Raw genomic sequence first — 19,249 nt, 5'->3', positions numbered from 1 at the left:
TGCAGTTCTCACTGCCTGGAACAGCTGGTGCGGGCATGGGAATGACGGCAGAATTAAGACCTTAGTGCTAAATTTTCACACCTCCTTATGATCCCTTTCTAAGCCAGAGCTTTTAAGGAACGCAAAGCAGCTTTCAAGAGACATCCTATTTATTTATTTGCATTTTTATAAAACAAAAATGTGTGTCAGGATACTGTGCCAGCACTTATAACCACCCACTGAATAGACATTACAGTAAAGCACTCTGGTCATTATCAAACCTTGATAAAATTCCTACTATAAGCATGCAATATGAAAAGCAAATTGATGTCCTAGCCTGTCTGAGACCTAATTGCATTTCTTCCATTCCTCTATCCTTTTTTACTAGCAGAAATTACATCAGTTCAGGAGCTGAGGGCTGAATTTCAGCCATGATGACCATGACACTGCTGATAGTCCTTCATGGACACAGGGTTGGGCTAGAACAAGATGGTGACTTGCATCTGTCAGTCTTGAGTATTAACGTATTATAAACAAATTATATTATTTCTTGTATCTCCACCTGCTTGTACTTTGGTTTGGCTATTTAGGTATAAGATAGTATCAGGGTAGAATTTCTTGCTGAGCTTTTGTACTGGGCTTTGCACTGCTGAACTGCAATCTGGGGCTCTTAATTATTATTAATATAAAACAAGTATACAAACAAACAACAAACAACTATGGCATTTGCAGAAAAAGCTGTTTTTTCAGGGTGAAAGCAAATCCCCAGTAATATAGAAGTCTATCTTATAGAATCAATATGTCAACTTTTAGCTAAAAATATAACAAGCCTTGCAGACACTTTTGTCATCAGATTGGCACCAAGTCACCCAAAGCTAGTCTTTTCTGTTCTTTAAAACATGAAGGGTGGTTTCAAGATCAAATTCCTTTTATTCTGGTGCTATGGAACATCATCTAGCTCCATCTTGATACAAGGATGAAAGCTCCCTCCTCACCTCTACTTGGTTTTAATTGATCTGGTGAATAAATATAGTAAATCACCAGGGAAGGGTTTAGGGGTTTTTGTGGGTTTGTTGTTTGTTTGTTTTTTTCTTGAGGGTAGTTAAACACTGGAATGCACTGTCCAGAAAGGTTGTGGAAGCTCTATCCTTGGAGACAGTCAAAACTTGACTGAACAAGGTCCTGACCAACCTGCTCTAGTTGGTCTTGCTTTGATCAGGGCGTTGGACCTGATGACCTTCAGAAGACCCTTCTAACACAATATTCTATAATTCTATGAGTCTAACAGTAAATCACAAAATCAGATGAGCAATCACAGCTTCTTTATGCAAAGAAGGCCAGACTAAATTTCTTGCTGAGATATATTTTACTCAATTTGTTCAGGGCAAAATTGGGACTTTATAGTTCACAAAAATAGAGGGCTATTCCTCACTTGAAATCCCAATGTAGTGAAATACAACTATGCTTAAATGTAAGGTAGAATATTTAGTAATATGTAATAATGATTACACGTTAGAGCAAGTAAGCAGTGGCTAAAAATGAAAAGCCCAACTCTGAGACATAGAGGAGGGATGAATTTTCCCTCAAAGCAGGACACATCCAACAATTTCTGTACACCTCTTTTCTGGTCCCACAGGGCCATGTTGATGTGCTACAGTGCTCAGTGGCCAAGCTGAAAGGAGAATTTGGACTTTGAGTCTAGTTAGTTCTGTGTCTTGCTGGGGAGATTTTTAGGGATGACTTCTATCTTCTCATAAGGAACCAGATCAAATTGACCCAAGTCATTTTTCATAGCTACTGAATCTCTACCAAATCTACAGTAAATCTCAGTTGTTACTTGATAAGCAGGAATTCAGACAACCCAAAAGAAAAAGCATGTTTTCATTATTGTCTTCTCTAGTTCTGACTCAGCTTAACTAATCATTATTTCCTACTTCTTGAGCCAAATTATTCCTTGCTGTAACTCTGTCAAATTAAATGGTGCTACCAAGGATACCATTTCATAGAAAGAGTTACAAAGTTCGAAAGAGGCCCTACACATCACCTGGTCTAACCCCCTGTATAATAGAAGCCATGGGACCCTTTATCTAATTTCTAGCTCAAACCCAATAGAGCACTGTCTTTGGCATAATCTTAATTTTAAAATTTCTAATGGCTTAGAATCCATTATTTCCCTCTGCAATTCTTTTTCTGTAGTTAATGACCTTCAAAGTGAGAAGTGGACATTTAATTTTAGTCAGATTTTTTTAAGCTTCGCCTTCCAGCCCTTACATCTGCTAGACTGGAGAACTCTATGAACAAATTTTTATCCTTCAAGTAGGTACTTCAGGTCCCCTCCATAGATAGAAGTATCAGATGTGCAAAGCAGGTTAAGCTCCTTACTATGTGGCATTTTTTTCTAATCCTTTCATTATTCTTCGAATGCTCCCTTAAGCTATTCAACAGGGAAAATCCTGAATTTCTGTATTATTCATGAAGTAGAACTGAACACAGTATTTCAGCAGCCATCATCTCAGTGCCAAATACAAAATATTACCTACATACTCTATGTAACCCTTTCTAAAGATCAAAGCAATCACATTTCTTTAATGGAAGAATGAAAAATTACTCTTAACACATTCAGTTGAGATAAGCCGAAGTATTACATTCTGTTCTAAATGGATGCTTAAATACTTTATATAAAAGGGGGGGGGGGGGAGCGGATATCAGCCAAAGTGCTGATCTTTATCTCAGAATATCCTAAAGCCCAGGGTAAAGGCCACATACATGCCAAGTATGGGTCTAAATTCCTGCTCCATAGGTTTACTAGGAATTCCTTCCTGGACCAACCTAACTTCAGATGCTGATGGACATCTGAACATCTCATGTGGACGGACTTGTTTTCCTCCATCCCTCCCCCACTGAACAAAGTGCTGAATTCTCTTGTGCTGAGACTCAGACTCTCTTTATGGTGTTTCCCACCAGGCCCTGTTCATCATGCTACCTTCTGAGGACAGAATATACACTGTACCTCAAATGTCCCCCTGGGTGCCCAGATTCACTTCACTACAAGCTGTTTGAAGGCATGGATTTAAGACAAGCTCCAGGTAACAAGACGGTAAAAACCTTATGCTGGAGCCAAGCCTGCCCCTGACTCTTTTTGGCATAGCCAGGAATGTCCCAGCACATATGCACACAGAAAAATCTACCAGGCTCCTCACAGAAAGTCCTGATTTCATGTGTAGCAAGACACTATGAGCTGCACAGACAGATGAGTTAAAGGCATCCTCTTGCCAGATTCGTGTCATATTGGGAAGGTGGAACAGCTGCTGTAACCCAGTCTCTGGCCTGCCATCCTCTAGACTGCACAGACTGTGAACTCCACCCTTCACACATCTGTATCGTCTCATGCATTAGGTTAGGTAGCCCAGCTAATTCAGTTATAAATTCCAGCAGAGAGCAGGATTGCAAACTAGAACCCTGCAGGTCTGAGCTCTATTCATGAATCTAACCATAAATCATGGTCCCTAATGCTCAGTCACCATAAACAGTTCTTTTGAGGAACACCCAGATGACCTATAACAATACCTTGCAGGGCACAGTGAAGCCAAGAATGCAATTGTGGCTCCTAGACTCTCTTGACCCAGATGTAAATTACATGTGGGTAATAAGAACTACAGCTTACATGAAAGTGACTTCCTCTGTCTGACTTTAATTGTTTTATGGAGACGAATTGCCTAGGAACCTCACTGCTTCTTCAGTAATAACCATTGGATTTACGATAGATTCCAAGATTTCCTACTTTAAAGAAAGTTCATGAGTGTCTGAGCAGATCTTGGGTTCTCTGCCATGAGAGTCATGCAGACACTTGTATTAATACATGTTAGCAAGTTTTAAGCTACCTAGCTAATCATCACTGAGCAGCTACAGAAACATGGACCGTTGTCTGGGTGCATGGCATTAACATTTACAGAATGATTTTTGCAGCCCATCTGAACAGCGTGCTACTGCAGCTACATTGCCTGCTATACCCACAGTAGCTACAATAATGCATTTTAGGTATTACTCCCTGTGCCAAAAGCACAATAATGACTTCAGTATAGACATTGTCTCAGATTTTTTTTTTGTAAATCTAAAGAAAAGATTGATGGCCTGATTGGTTTGTTATTATCATTTGCAACAAATCATCAGCTGAGGTAAATAAATGTCACTCTATTTAATTCAGAGGAACAAATCTTCAGCAGGAGGATTTGAAAGGTAAGGGGGGATTTCTTTTGAAGATAGTGATATGAGCCAAGGATAAAGGACATGAAAGACCCTTCAGTATTACTGCTAATCTCTCCTCTGCCATTGCAGGATTACTCTACTATAAACACATGACTGTGTCCACCTTCCTTTAGTTAAAAAAAAATTAATAGGTTTAATTGAATAAAAAATAAAGACAACCTCGCATCCCTTAAATGTATCCTTTAATTTATTTAGCTGTTATTCAGAGTATGAGTGTTTAAAGGTTCAGTTTCAATTCAGTTTCTGTCTGGAGAGAAGCAGTAGAAAGGGAGACCTCTCATCTTTGTTGGTAGGAGAGAAAAATTCATAAAATCATGGAAGTCTTAAAATTGGAAGGAGGGTCGGGAGCAGGACAAGAGGTTTGAAACTCCTTTACAAATAACATGAGTCACTCACTTTACGTGCAATGCTCATGATGGCTGTGCTGCATCTCAGTAAGTGTCATTGTAGGTTGTTTTAGCAGTGAAATGAATCAGAGGTGTTTCATAACTGCACAGTTGACTTCCTCTTCACTGGTGAATATGATCTCTCCATGACAGAAGCAATCCACTGCAAAACACAATGCGAAAACTCCTAGCTTAAAACAATAAAAAAGGTTTACTCTCTATTCTGAGGAAGTGACAAAGTAGTCTTGTGTCACGTTTGAAAAAAATTGTCTTTCACAGGTGCAGTGAGACTGTTAATATTTGAGACGTTTTCTGCTCTAGCACCAGCTTCTTTTTTGGCTTTGGGTAAGTAGTTTCAGATGCATTTACACCATATGTCAAATAAAAATTGGAGCTATGGGCCTTATTCTGTTTCTCATAAAAATTATTAAAATCCTTACACTCCAGTTTGAACAACTGTGTAAACTGAGCTGTGAAGACTTCTGGTACTACTTGGGACAGCCCAGTTAGGAGTTGCACCTGAAGTCTACAGGCATCTTTGGTCTCTCAGAGGTTATAATACTGCTCCACAATTTTGCATGGCTAGACTGTACACTGTTACGTGTTTCTACAACACTTAGCACAATTAGCTGAAAATCCAGTTTAGGGCCTTTGGAATGCTTTAGCAATAACATCAAGACTAGTCTTAGTTCCAATTTTCATTAGCAAAATGAGTTAGCAAATTGCCAAATGGAAAATGCAAAGTGCATCTTTTATAACAAGTGGAGAACTGCTTCAGCATTACTAGTTTTATTTTTATTTTATTTGCTTTTGTTATTTGTAAGGGTTTTTCCTGGTTTTGCATTGCATTTTCTTTTTTGCCCTTTGGGTTGTGACTGCCCGTGTTTCATTTCTGATGTAACTGAATTTTGTATTCCAGGATGATCAGTGCTGTATATGTTAGGTTATAATATGTAGCTATAGAAAAACTGAAGAACATTTTGATACTGTCTAGAGACACCAATTATATAGACTTACATAAAAAACAGAGCTCAGTTTTTTAACTGAGTGATCTAAAAAGAAGGAAGATAATAAAATGGTTTGAACCTTCTCTCCACTTGCTAAGCCATCTCCACTGAAGGAGATGCAATGTTCACTCACGTCTTCTCCATAGGAAGGGAATGGCTGTGCTTGAGCATGGAAGTCAAAGAGAGATTTCAGGACATGAGAACGAGCTATCAAATTGTCTGTGTTAACTTAATTACTCATATTTAACTTAATTTGTCTTTAAGGTTCCATAATATATTTACAGACTTCAGTAAGACCCCTCCCTAGACATTATGTTGATAGGCTTTTGACTTCTGTGAAGTAAATAAGAATTGCAGAGAAAGATCCTGGATAAGACAGTAATCCAAAAGAAAGAAAGAAAAAAAATTAAAGAAACAATAGATGAAATGAAGAACGTTAAGGACAATAGCAACCCTCCTTAATTTTGGTGGGGCTAGGATTTCACTCTGTCAGCACTTAAGTTTCTTTACTGCCTTCACTTCAACTGAAAAGGCCTTGAATCAGACTGCAGAATGAGGACACTTGTGGAATTTGGAGATATTAAAGCATGTACTTAAGCACGCGTGGTGGAATACAGAAAGCTGCCAGCTCTAAAGAACACTAAATTCATAATGAAATTTTCTGAAAGAGAGAAATCATCAGCAAATCTCAAAGGGCCAATTTCTGTAAGGCTGAATGCACTCAATACTCCTACTGAATTAAAAAGAAGTTCAAATTAGAGAGGGTTTGGGGGTTGCTTTGAGCGGGTAGTAACAGTGAGAATAATTTAACCATTGGAGGCCTAAAGATGTGGCAAATTCTTAGTCTTGCACTGCTTCAGGTGTTCCAAAAAGATAGTGTGAAACAGACTGAAATTGTGGTTGTAATGAAGGTAATGTTGGTTGAAGATGCGTGCAGTGAGTCATACAGGAGGCCAGAGCAGGTCATTGAAATCATTGTTTGAAATCATGCACTCAGCATCTTACAGGGAAGGAACAAAATGTGCAACTGATCTCATCTAAATGTAGCTGCATGCAATTTAGTTTTCTAGATTAAATTAGTCATCCTCATTCCTAAAGAGTCAATGGAAGGAGATAGTAAGATGAGGTGGCTTCAGGAGGTGTCTGTTTCTCTCCACTGACTCTACAGGAAGATCAGGATGGCTGAATTACATTGATTAACTTGTAAATGGCAAAATGAATTCAATCATCTCTGCTTATGTCAAAGTAATCCTTTCGTCCTTTTCAGTTACTGAATGATGATTTATCCTCTCAGTTCCTCCTGTCTGGGCCTGTTGAGACTTTCTGGGTTAACTCCTGATTTATATTGCATAAGGGAAAACAGTACCTCTCCTTCTGCATTTGCTGAGAGGGCTAATGGTTTTCATCCATGCATACAACATGCAGTGAATCTGTACAACCGGGAGAAGAGACTAGAGAGATACAAACTACTGAGATATTTGGTTTATTTGCATAGAGTTCAACAACTACTTTTTATTGTTTACAATGTTATATTATTTATAACGTAAAAATAGGAAGGTTGGACCTCAGCAGTATACACTGACTTCAACAGAGGATCTGGTTTCTGTTAATTTGGTATGTGCCGGAAAAAGGAACATGGCTATTTTTGTTAGGATGGACACATCCTTCAAGAAAGGCCTATTCTTCTCTTATACAAACATCTAACTATAGACCTAATCTACATTGCCCTTATGAAAGGATAATTCATTTTGCAACACCTGTCCTATATTAGCAAATAGCCGTCTCTTGCAGCCAATTTTAACAAATTCAGAAATACATGAGGAAGTGTAAAATATGTATTGCACAATTTGTTACAGCTCATGGAAGAACTGTTGGCTTTCATCCTTAGATGTCTGATTTGTAAAAGAACATACAATACTGTTAAGCAGCTCCAGATCTTACATTTGCTCCATTTAAGTGATCTTATTTTGTACTTAATGGGAGTACTCTGGTACACAGAGTTGCTTACATGAGCAAGTTTTTACACTAGCATTTCTGTTTCAACACTGGAGAACTTGACCCTGTGGGTAGCCAGTGCCAGTTGCCCATAGATAACTAACCAGAATAAGTAATATCTGGTCCTGCTATTGTGCATGGAGAGCGTCTGAGAAAAATAAAGCCAAATCTTGAAATAAAGGAAAACAATTTTACTCTGCTAGTTTTGGACCTATTGGACAAATTCCTCTCTTAAAAAACTCCCCACACAATTTGAGTGGTGCATTTTTGCTCTTCACAGATGTTTTTCTGGGGAAGGAGGATTCCTCTGCTGGTGGATTCACCTTCATATGCATCATTTCTTCATGGGGAATAGCCAGGAAGCACTGAAATCAGTAATGCAAATAGCAAACCACCCAAGGTGCTGCTCTAATTTAGATGGGGTTGTTTTCAATTCAGAACAGGTTGAGGTTTGTTGCTTTATTTTGCCTGTCATCTAGACACCTTCCTCTTCTCTCCTAAGGAAGATGGTTTTATTTATTTTAGACAATTTAAGTGAATGACAAGGGAGTCGCTCCCTTGACGGCAGTAGTTTTACATCAGGGATAAAGCTGATCCTAAGGATACAAAGAAAATCAAGTTCAGATGCTGTTTTTTATTGATTGTGCAAAACAAATGAGGAAAGTGCTTAGGAAAAGGCCCACCCAATGTAAGGGCTGATAGACAAGGTGGATCTTCTCTACATAGCTTCTCTAGTTCTATGTTTATGGCTGGAAAAAAAATGCAGAATTGACAGGGGGTACATGGAAAAGCCCCATTCTACTATCTCAGCCTGAGATCTGAGGAAAATTCAGTGTTAATTCTTCCTGCCTTCTCAGAATTATTTGATTTCTTTGATTTTGCACAGTCTTGTCTAGAGAAGGAATATAGTCTTACAATGATGTAGAAATAGCCCATTTCAAACTCTGTTTTGTTCTAATGAAGTGTGTTGGTGGTCAATTCATTTCAAAGGACTTTTGCTGTGATGTAAATGTAGATAATTTCAATCTATCTGTAAATATTTAAAAATATGGGAGCTTGTTTATTCTGGGGGCAGGTCAATTTAATGAAAGCTATGACCTGAAGACAAATTAGCTGAATGAACTCTTATTTTCCTCTAAATCAAATCTCTTTGGTTTTGAATAAGTCAATTAGAAACAAGCTTGAGGTTACCAAAATGAGAGCATCCACGCAGGAGTTTACACTGTTTTAGTTAAACTGATTATATTAATAGGCAATAGTTAACTTCAGTAGAACTGCAGGAATTTGTAAAAGTTATCTATCTAACACATCAAAAGCATGCATGTCTTTAGCCTGATACTTGTTAGCATACTTACCCAGATTCCATGGAGCTGAGGAACAGGAAAAGGCTAGACCAGAGAGTTAGGAAGAGCAAGGGATTGTTTCATTCGTCCATACTACATACAATTTTTATTAACACCTTGAACAAATAAGAAGTTAAAGAGAGTATACTGTTTCAGTACGGGACCATTAAAGAGAAGTGCCGTGAAGAGGTCCTGAATTATCAGCAGCTGAATCTGTTGTAAAGCACTGACTGTGAAAATTGCATTCAAAACCATGACCTGGTACTTGGACTTTGGACTAAGCAGTAAACTATGCTAAGAGGGGCATACTGTTTGCTACTATTCTTACAGCACAATTATAAGCTTGTAAAATAGACCAGGTGTCTGACAAGTATGTAGTCAGGCCCAGAGTTTTTCAGCAACAATCAGTTTGTTGAACGATGTATTTTGTATTTACATACTCAATTTCAATTATCTATATTTTTTTTCAAAAAATGAGAGAGGAACTAAAAAAGTTCAAACATTGACTCTTTATATCAAAGTATTGTTAGAAAAATATTTTTAAATTAATAATATAGCAAACAAAACAGTTTGGACCAAACAGGATACTTCAAATTGACTGTAGTAACATTTTTTTATTTTACCACAAGGAAAAAAAGTGCCCAATTTCAGTCTGAACTATCTTTTCCTCCTCATCCTTTCTGTTTCTTATTTCAGAAAATGAACCAAACCAGCCCTCAATTTGCACAGCTCCACCTGTATGTCAGAATTTTTTTGTGACCACTGAGAACCAAGACCAACTTACAATGACAGCAAAGCCATTAGGAGGGCAAACAGGAGGTGAAAGTTGATGTGAGGGGGCAGGGTAGTGGTAGAGATATGGTACCAAAGAGCTTTGAAAGAAATAATGGCACAGATTTGCGTTTCCTGTCTTTATTTGCTAGTCTACATCTTCCATGTACCCTTTTAGGTAGGAAGAATTTACTCCTATGCTGCACGGACCTGCTGCCTGGATCCACGCCACTTTGCTCTCTGCAGCAGGGATAACAGCAAAACTGGACAATGAATTTCTGAAACAGCACAAAATTCCTGCAGCAAAACTACAGAAAAAGTCTCAGATGCCTACAAGGATCTACTTTCCAGCCTGAGGAAGAGCAGCATGAGCAATGCATGACCAGCTCATTCACACTTGGAAGCCTCTCTCCAGTCTATCAGGGGTTTTCACAAAGGCCTGTGTTGGCTCAGTTCTGCTTTCACTGCTGTGGCTATACAAGTAAATTAAACAGAACAGCACTGGCATGTTGTTATCCATGCTGTTAAATAGCTGGCACATTCCTTGAAGCAATTTTGTCCTTGTGCTTTCCCAGAGAGAGCCCAGACATGGCACAGGGGCACAAGACATTCACATCAGGCAGTTTGGATTCAACCAGCTGCTTTTGGGGGCATTTAGCCATGTGGATATGCACTGTGTTATATCAATTTACCTCTATCAGATATTAGTCCCTTGGTCCTTTTATTTATGGTATAGTCCCTGAGACTAATAGGAATGAACTTAGGGTATTTTTGCAAGTATAAAATTGTTTCAAAGCATCTAAATAGTATTAATTGCCAAAATGCTTGTGCTTTTACCAGTAATCCTTTCTAAAAACACATTATAAATGCTTACAGACATCCTAACTCTGAAATGTAATATTAATGATTGAATTGTCAAAATAAAATCAGATTGAGGACTTTCCTTTTCTCTGCTTCCCATGCTTTAAAATGAACAGTGCCATGGACCTGTTGGGTGCTTTTTCTGGTGCGTGGGGAGTGTCTTCCCATTCACAGTTTGTGTGATAGAGAAAAGTACAAGACCACCTGTGTGAAGCTATTAAAGAAACCTGTAGCAAACTGAGCTTGACAAACTCATTCCACAGGAGATATTTGGCCAAACAACATAGGTACATAGTTTAAGAGAGAAGGAGAGGTGGAAAAGTGAGTAAAAGTAACTGCACAAATAGATGTTGAAATGGGAGTTACTATTTAGTATCACTGGATGCGATGCCAGGGCTTCGCAGTATCAGTGCCCTGTAAGCCTATGCTATGTGATGATCTGACTGCACTGGGATGAGATATGATGTGTAAGAAAGGCAAAAAAACACAAGAGTGGGGCCGGGTAAGAACCTGCCAGTGATTACCAGGCTGCGGGCAGGTGCTGAGAAGGCAGCAAGGTAAACAACAGCAACAGATCCCGAAACGGTGGCAAACCAAGCCTGGATTTTCTGAGGGGAGCTGCAGCAGCAGCAGCACTGCGTCTGCTGCCTTAGCGCTGCCTGGTGCTGCCTGCATGCTCTGAGTCATGTCCGGCCGGAGCAGCGCAGCTGTGCAGCCATGCGGCTCCTCGCCTCTGCCAGGCTGCAGCTGCTCTCGTCCTGTGCAAAACACATCTTCGAAAGGGAGACAAGCAGTGATTTAAAGAGAAATGTAAGAGAACTAGGCATAAGTTGTGTTGTTTTTGTTTTTTTTTTAATACTATCCTTTGGGAAAACCTGTATAATAGATTGATGTTAAACATGAACAGAAGATCTTACAAGTAGAAACAATACTTTCAGACTGTAGGTCTACCAGTAAAGTAATCAGTACCAGGACCTGATACTCTGCCCTTGAGGCCAGTTGGCATGGTCTGCCCGTATTCATCCTGTTAAACTGTCCTAGTCTCCAAAGCAGTCTGGTTTCACCCAGACTGGCTACTGGGCAGGTTCGCAGCCTCAACCTTCTCTTGAAGTGCTTTGATAGAGCACTGGGCGGCCACCGGCAAAGCTGAACCAGGGCACATGGTCTGGTCCTATTTAGTTCAGTAGGCTAAATGTAGCCTTAAAAGTATACATCAAGTCATCTGTTGCCTTAATTCCACAGATTTCAAAGGATTTAGGCCAAAAGGAAACTTGCCCTAAGCTGTGCATTCTTGCAGCATGCTCATTATCACATTTGCCTTTGACTTACACAGCTGTAAATCCATGGAAACCAGAGTAATTCAGGGATGAATCAGGTCCATTATCTCCTTGTGTTTGTACAGCACTTAGCACAATGGTGCCCTGATCCTGATGGGAATTCATGTTATTTTAGGACAATCAGAGCTTTCATTCGTTAAAATAAAGTATATTTTTAGCCAGAGCTAGCTTCAATGGCAATGTATGGGGTGTGTGTGGGGGGGTGTGAATGAAGGGGAAGGCACAACTGATCCCCCACCACATGACTCTGAGCACACTATGCCTGAGAGATTATCTCCCTCCAGTCAGTATGATTGTGAAAATATGACCAATGGAACCTTGGAAGCTCAGATAGAAGGCAAAGAGCATGAACTCTGACTATTATTGCTTCTTTTTAAAATAAGTTACATCATTTTTAGGTTGCTCAGGATGTGAGGCCCAAGGTCTGATTTTGGAACATTTGGGGTTAATATCGGTATGTTTAGTGCCTTTGCTGAAAAGTAATAAATCAGATGCCATGCCGTTGCTTTCCATGGAAAGTTAGAGCTCAAAGATGTGATTTGCTCAACACTATTTTTTCCCCCCATGCAAATAAAATGAACCAGGAACACTTGAAAAAGCAAGCACTGTGCTTGCTCCATGTTCAGAGGTGCTTATTTCAGCTCTTTTATGAAATCTTGTTAAGACCAGTAGATCTTATAAATTCTAATGAGATACATATGTGGAACATATATAAAGACATTACACATGTCTGTCTTACAAAATATTTGCTATATAAAGGACCCAGCCGTGTGAAGTTATTATTCAAAGCAGAGGTAAGTCCTAGGAGAAGACACAAAAAAGCATCAGTTGCAGATCATAATCCTAGCAGGGCTTTTTGCAAGCTCCTGTGAGTTAAAAGCTGAAATGCAAGTTATTTTCAGAGACATAAATGGGGAAGATTGAATATCAGCTGTCATTAATCTCAGTGTCCTGACACGACAAAAATCACCGTTACTCCCAGTAAATGTGAGCTGATGCTCACAGCTTAGAAACGTTAGAAGCACGTATTTTTACAACCAAAAATTATGAGCAATTATTGCTAGAGTTGTAACAACAAGTTCTAAAAACTGACATGTGAAACTAGGGAGCTGACTTTCCAGTCCTAACTTACCCGCTAGGAAAACATAAATGCAAAGATCAAGCTATTTCAAAGCCACTAGCTTGTTTTTCTTCAAGTCACTTTATCTCACTGATACATAGTCTTAAAAATCCTTGCAGTGAAAAGCCACATCCAGAAAAGACTGTTAATTTTATTTAACATTTGAAAGTCCTATTCTGTTACTGTTGTTCTTCATTTCGCAGGCAGGCCCACTAATCCTGCTTTACTTACTGATTAACAGAACAACATTTTGTTTGACATGGGGGTAAACTATTTTGGGTGTGACTATTAGGGAAAGGTCTGACACTTCCATAGCTCTAAGAAACATTAACTTCCTTCCAGAACTGAGCTGCCTGTGCACGTCCCTGCAGTGTGAATGCAAACTGAGCGGCTGTGCTGACAAAGGAGCACTGTGCCATGGAGTTACCTGACATGTGTGTCCCTCCTTCCCTGTTGTCTGTGTATTTGTTCTAGCACATCTGGAGTGCCTGCGCCTGACAGCCTGGCCTTAATGTTCCCATGGCTGTGTCAGAATCCACAAGTTGTTGAAGGCCTTTGCATTTTAAGAACAATGATGTTTGCGGTTTAGTGCATGCACGAAAACAGTGATAGCGTTGCCTGTTCCCAAGCATGATAGCAGGCAGCGCATTTCACTAACATGCCCAGGAATTAGTTAGCCTCTGTTTTAGCCTTCTGAAACCCTGTTAGTCAAGACCTTTGACAGCCAAGGGGAGAAGCTATGAGTTGTATCAAATTAATTGTCATGGTAGCATCATGCAAATTCCATCTGAAAACTAGTCTTTGTAGATCACAATAGGTAGGTAGATCACAATTAAAAAAATAAACATTTTTTTTGCTGGCAATGTAAGTTGCTGTAAGCTGATGCAAGGCTGCTTTTCAGCCCAGTGAAGAAGTTAATCATCTGTAATCTATTTGCTTTACAAAATTATAAGATTCATCTGCCCTAACTGAAGTAATTAAAAGCAATGCCTCTAGGCTTGGACTGATCACTCTAGGCTTCTCTTATAATCAGTAAAAGGGAGTGAGGTTCATCTGGTATGTCTTGAAATCCTTTCCTGTGCAATGAGTTACTCTGTGGAGATGCCACACTTCAGCCTTCCTTCTGACATGTGTGTGGTGATGAGGGAAAAAACACTCTTTATTTCTTGAAAAGCGTTTTTATTTCCGTTACTTACTATTGGTGCCACAAAAAGTATAATGAATTTGTATAAGCCAGCTAAATTCAACACAAGAACAGAAGATACAGAAATCTCATTCAGAAACCTCACATTTACACAGATGGAAGATATAATTCCTTCCCTCTGTCCCAGCCACCATCAAATACATAGGCTGGGAGACGGATGACAGGGTGGAGACAGAGTGATACCCATCAGCACCAGCAACCCACTTCCTAACACTCACCCGAGCAGAGCTGCTGGAGATCAGAGCGCAGCTTCACCAGGTGCCACAGTATAGAAAGCAAGCTGGGAAAGACATGCTGCCTCTGGAAATGCAAAGGATAACGAACCAAGATCCATGCCACCTCAGCTCAGAAACTGAGCATAGGTTTTATACCCTCCAGGTGCACCACACCAGGGCAGATTCCTCAACAGACTAAACAGCAGTCAGAGTATGCATCTTTTACATCGTCTGGGGCTCACAAAGGAAATAATAGTTTAAAGCAGCAGAATTCTTCCAAAATGTGCTCAGTCAGTAAATGTTAAAATAAAGCTTTGTAAAACTGAAAATGAAGCCAGTCAGCATCAAATGAAGCTAATCAGCAAATCCCTTTTATTCACAAAAACCATCACATAAATGCTACTAAGAATTAAAAAAAATCAATGAAATCTGAAGAATACTAAATAGTTAGATTTAAACTTCTTAGAATACCAAATATAAAGAATTTAATCTAATAAATTCTAAAGAGCAAATTTTAAAGAATAGTCAGAAATAATCTCTTATTCTATTTATGGTGCCAAGCAGTGATGCTCATAAATGTATGCTATTTTATGGCAATGAATTTTCAAGCAGACAGACAAAGGTCTAGGTTGTTATAGGTCTGAGTAAATCTACTTGCTGCTAATACAGCATTTAGCCCTGCCTGCCAGGCTATAGCTCCATGCCCCTCCAGCACCACAAAGCAGTCCAGTAACAATATTGCTTTTAATAACACATCAAATTATTTCAGTTTGCATCACCACTGAGAGTGATGGAGTAGGCACAATATATTATGGAACAAGGAGAAGCAGAAATATTTGGTACAGCAGGATGCCTTTCTGTCATAGGCACACCTGTGTTTCCCACCAGCACTGTATCTCAGCAGTGCTGTGTTTTAAATCGCACCACTAATTATCTTTCAGTTTCTTGACCTAGTTGAGGATCAAATAGGTCTGAGAGGAGCAAGTTAAAAGCCTGAAAAAGGGACGTACAACAATCAGCCAGAAACATCATCAAATTGACGTGTCTAAAATTTTGCCTCATTTGTAAGTCTGGGTCTGTAAATGCACCCCTGAGCTGAGTGCCCTATCAAGTTGAGATTTGTAGAGTGAAACTACTGGTCATTATGCACCTCAGCTGGGCATTTATGTGGGCAAAACTCTGACTTCTTTCCTCAGGGAATAGCTCATAGTTACAAAATACTGACAGTTAGCATGCTGACCTCAGAATAGGACACCTGGATTCTGCTTCTTCCTCAGTCTGAATGGATTCAAATTCACCTTCTTCACTTTGTAAAAAAATTCACCATTTATGAAAGTTACAAACCAGTCCCGGTGAAACATCATCCTCCCTGTTGTTGCGGCTGGGCAACTTTTCTTCAAAAATAAAGCCTGTAAAGACAAGAGAATAGGCTCAGTCTGACTTGTGGTGGTCTTATTGTCACCCAAGAAGCAAAATCTAGCACTGAGTACTGTACTGTGGACTGCTTATGCATTTTATGTTACATAAAGATAGAAAATAATCCTGAAAGCAAAACCAGGCTGGGGGTCCGAGCCCAGTTAATTGGTCTAGCCTGTAGGTTAGAATTCAGTTTTCAAGGCTTGTAGGATGAAAATTCAGCCCAGGTGATAGCATGTCTTTTCTTTCTTTTCAGTCTTCACATGGAGATCTTTATTCCTTGGGTCTGGACTTGGCTTTCCTAAATCATTCCAGGCTTTTTTTTTGCTGCTTTCTAGTGTTAGCTGTAGCTTTAAATGTCAAAGCAGAGCAAGTCTGTGTTGGAACATGTCCCTGTACAGGGCAAATGTTGTCTAAGTTTTCATTTGTTTTATCTGTTGCTGTTTTGCAACATGCTGCATTTCTTTTTTTTTCTGTTTAAGTACTATGCAAAGAATGCATCTGCAGAATTAAACTGAGCGCTTTGGTCTACTTTGAAGAAATCTCCTTTGAGTGACCTGCATATATGGTTAGTTTTGCCAGCTGGTTTCTTCTATCCTCCACCTCTCTTTTATCTTTATTGGAAAAATGGACTTCTGTTACTGTACAAACAATCGACCGTGTTCTGGGTAGGTCTAGACAACCATACAGTAGAAGTGAACAGTAGAAGGGAAACGTAACACTGGCTCAAGTAAAAACATATTAAGGCAGGTCTCTTAATTGAAGATTTCTTTCTGAATGATTAGTCTATGCAATGGTGTTCTGCCAATAAAGCTAAGAAATGTGAGATGTTTGTCCTGAGAACTTAAAAGGTAAAGGAGATCTCTTTTTTAACCTGATAATGTTTGAAGTTAAAGGAAGAAAAATAAAATAACCCATTATCATTTTGCATTAGGAAACTAATTCTATCCTTGGTTGCACATGGCTCTCATTGACCTCTGAGTCATTTCCACAGATCTGCTAAGAAAATGTTGCCCTAAATATATAACTGGTAGGAAAAAAAGTCTAAATCTTCCCACATGAGGAAACAGTGCAATTTTATAGTGAAGTTAAATCCAAGAGGTTGATGCCCTTTATAAAGATTGCTTTTCAAGATGAAAAAAAATCCTGCCCAATATTCCTAGAAATAAGAACTAGTGTAAAATCTACATTGAAGACAGCAGTGGAGGCATGTGCAGAGGCACATGATTTGTAAGTGTGATGCTGTCGCTGGGTGCCATCACTTCTTCTTGGGAACTTGACTGCTTTGGGCAACAAGGAGCCTGAATTCAAAGAGACCACAGTGTCATGTAAGATGAGGACCAAGCAGGAAATCTGAATATCTATTAGTTACAACATTATTACAATGAGGATTTTCATACCAACAGACCAAATGCCACTATTATTGAAACTAGAGAGAATGTTTATGGTCATGCTAGTAGGATCGCAACCTGTTTCCTCATCCTTAGGCACAGAAGATAAAAAAATCTCTGTTATTTTTCTCCCTCAGATGAGTCCTCTACACTGAAGATTCCAGTGAAATTGCTAAAACAGTCACACTGGACTTCATCCTCATTAAAAATTAGCAAAATGGCATTGACATTCACAGATACATCCAAATTATGTTTTTGCATCAGAAGCCCTTTGAGTAGGTTTTCCTACACACATGGTGGCACTGTGAAAGCAGAGAGGTCACAAGTCTTCCTCTTGCCCAGAGCCATTACGTTCTTGTGGTCAGCATTCAATAACTCCATTGCTCGCACACCACTGGCAATAGTGACGTTCAAATAGCTTTACTACTTACATCTTTAAATATGAATAGGCTTCTAGTTGTCCTGAGAAGACCGTAGCATTAATACAGTAATCAGGCCATGAAATTGCCTCATTTATCTTTTAGTTTGGCTTGGGTATAATGGTTATTTGACATGCCAAATAGAGGCAGAATAGTCATTATGGCACAGTATGGGATTCATCACAACCCACAGTTGATACAGAGATAACAGAACAAACACATTTTTGACAGAGTACGCACACTCATACATACATGCGTATATATACACATCACTACCAGGGCATGCAAATATTTGCACACATCAGAGCTAAATATGAATCCTTCTTTTAGAAAGTGTTTCCATCTATAGTGGTGACCTTGACCAGAGCCATAGAACAAAATGGCACAGAATTGTTGTTGCCTAGTTATATCTGATGAGTATATTTCTATTTAGACCTGATGAAAATGCTTTCCTTGACTTGGATTTCACAGTTGTGACCCCCTGTTTTTCTCTTTTTCTATGTTTTAAGGAAGAACTGACTGATTTAAAATTTAGAATTTAGTATTAGAGCAGAAGCTATCCATATCTTCAATTGATTTTGTGATGATTTCTGCCAAAAGCAGTTTATGTAAACTAACACACCATTGTTATCACAGTTTTAGAAACTTAAGTAGCTGCTGAGTTTTCAGCAGACATTTCAGCAGATATCTATCTTTTATAGAGAGATTTGAGGAGATTTTTTTTTTTAATAGCAAATGTGGTCATTCAGGAATTTGTTTTGATTCTGACTTAGAGTAAATTCCAAGATTTTACACAAAGAAAATTTTTAAAATATTTTGATTTTGGTTAGTTCGGTATTTAGGCATGGTTTTATCTTTATTTGCAATATTTCTCTATCATCTTATGTAAAATCTAATAAATCTCTCAACAAAACTTTATTCCAAATGAAAAGCCAAAATTTTTATTTCTGAAAGTGGGAACATAATATTTCAGCATCAGTACACTTTGTCCTTAGAGGACTTCTTTCATGAAAAAAAGGCAAAATCAGCACCTTCCTTTTCTAAGTGTTTTTTTTTTTTTTATTTCTATGAAAAGACAATTTCTGGTGGAATTTCAGTTGCATATCTAATTGTTGGTGCAGTTTTCATTAGAATTAAGAGATGAAATTATGTTGGATATTCTGTTCCTTACAGTTACTTGAGTTTAGATGTCCAAAAGAAAGGTGAGACGACAGACAATGTGTTTCTCTTAATTGAATTTTCCTCTTGATCTTCTGCAGGACCTTCCTGGGACACTTGTATGCTGTTGACTTTTTTCTTCTTTTCTCAGACCAAGAAAAAACAAACAAATAAACAGACAAATTTACCTAGAGACCAACAAGTTCACCAAAGTGCCTTTTAAAACCACAATAAACTGCAGCCTGTATTTCAGTGTCTTAGGTAAACAAAGTTATTATCATTTTATCTTAATTGTCACTAATTCTATTAAACCAGCTGCATAGCTAAGTTAAAATGACACACTATAATTTGTAAACAAAGCTGAGCTAGATTTGTATTCAA

At 38.7% G+C, this 19,249-nt stretch overlaps 1 long non-coding RNA gene across 1 annotated transcript in view; it reads left to right on the top strand.

Annotated features, from left to right (window-relative positions):
- The window catches only part of LOC148053471 (uncharacterized), a 35,626-nt gene extending 25,350 nt beyond the window's left edge, over positions 1–10,276 (top strand). Inside the window, exon 3 of the long non-coding RNA XR_015709001.1 lies at positions 9,926–10,276. This is a non-coding gene — a long non-coding RNA (uncharacterized LOC148053471). The remainder of the gene's footprint in view (positions 1–9,925) is intronic.
- Positions 10,277–19,249: the final 8,973 nt, after the last annotated feature.

Source organism: Nipponia nippon, unplaced genomic scaffold (genome assembly GCF_047370975.1).
Source record: "Nipponia nippon isolate SJK-2023a ecotype South Korea unplaced genomic scaffold, ASM4737097v1 scaffold_4, whole genome shotgun sequence".
NCBI lineage: Eukaryota > Metazoa > Chordata > Aves > Pelecaniformes > Threskiornithidae > Nipponia > Nipponia nippon.
This window is presented reverse-complemented; position numbering and strand designations above follow the sequence as displayed.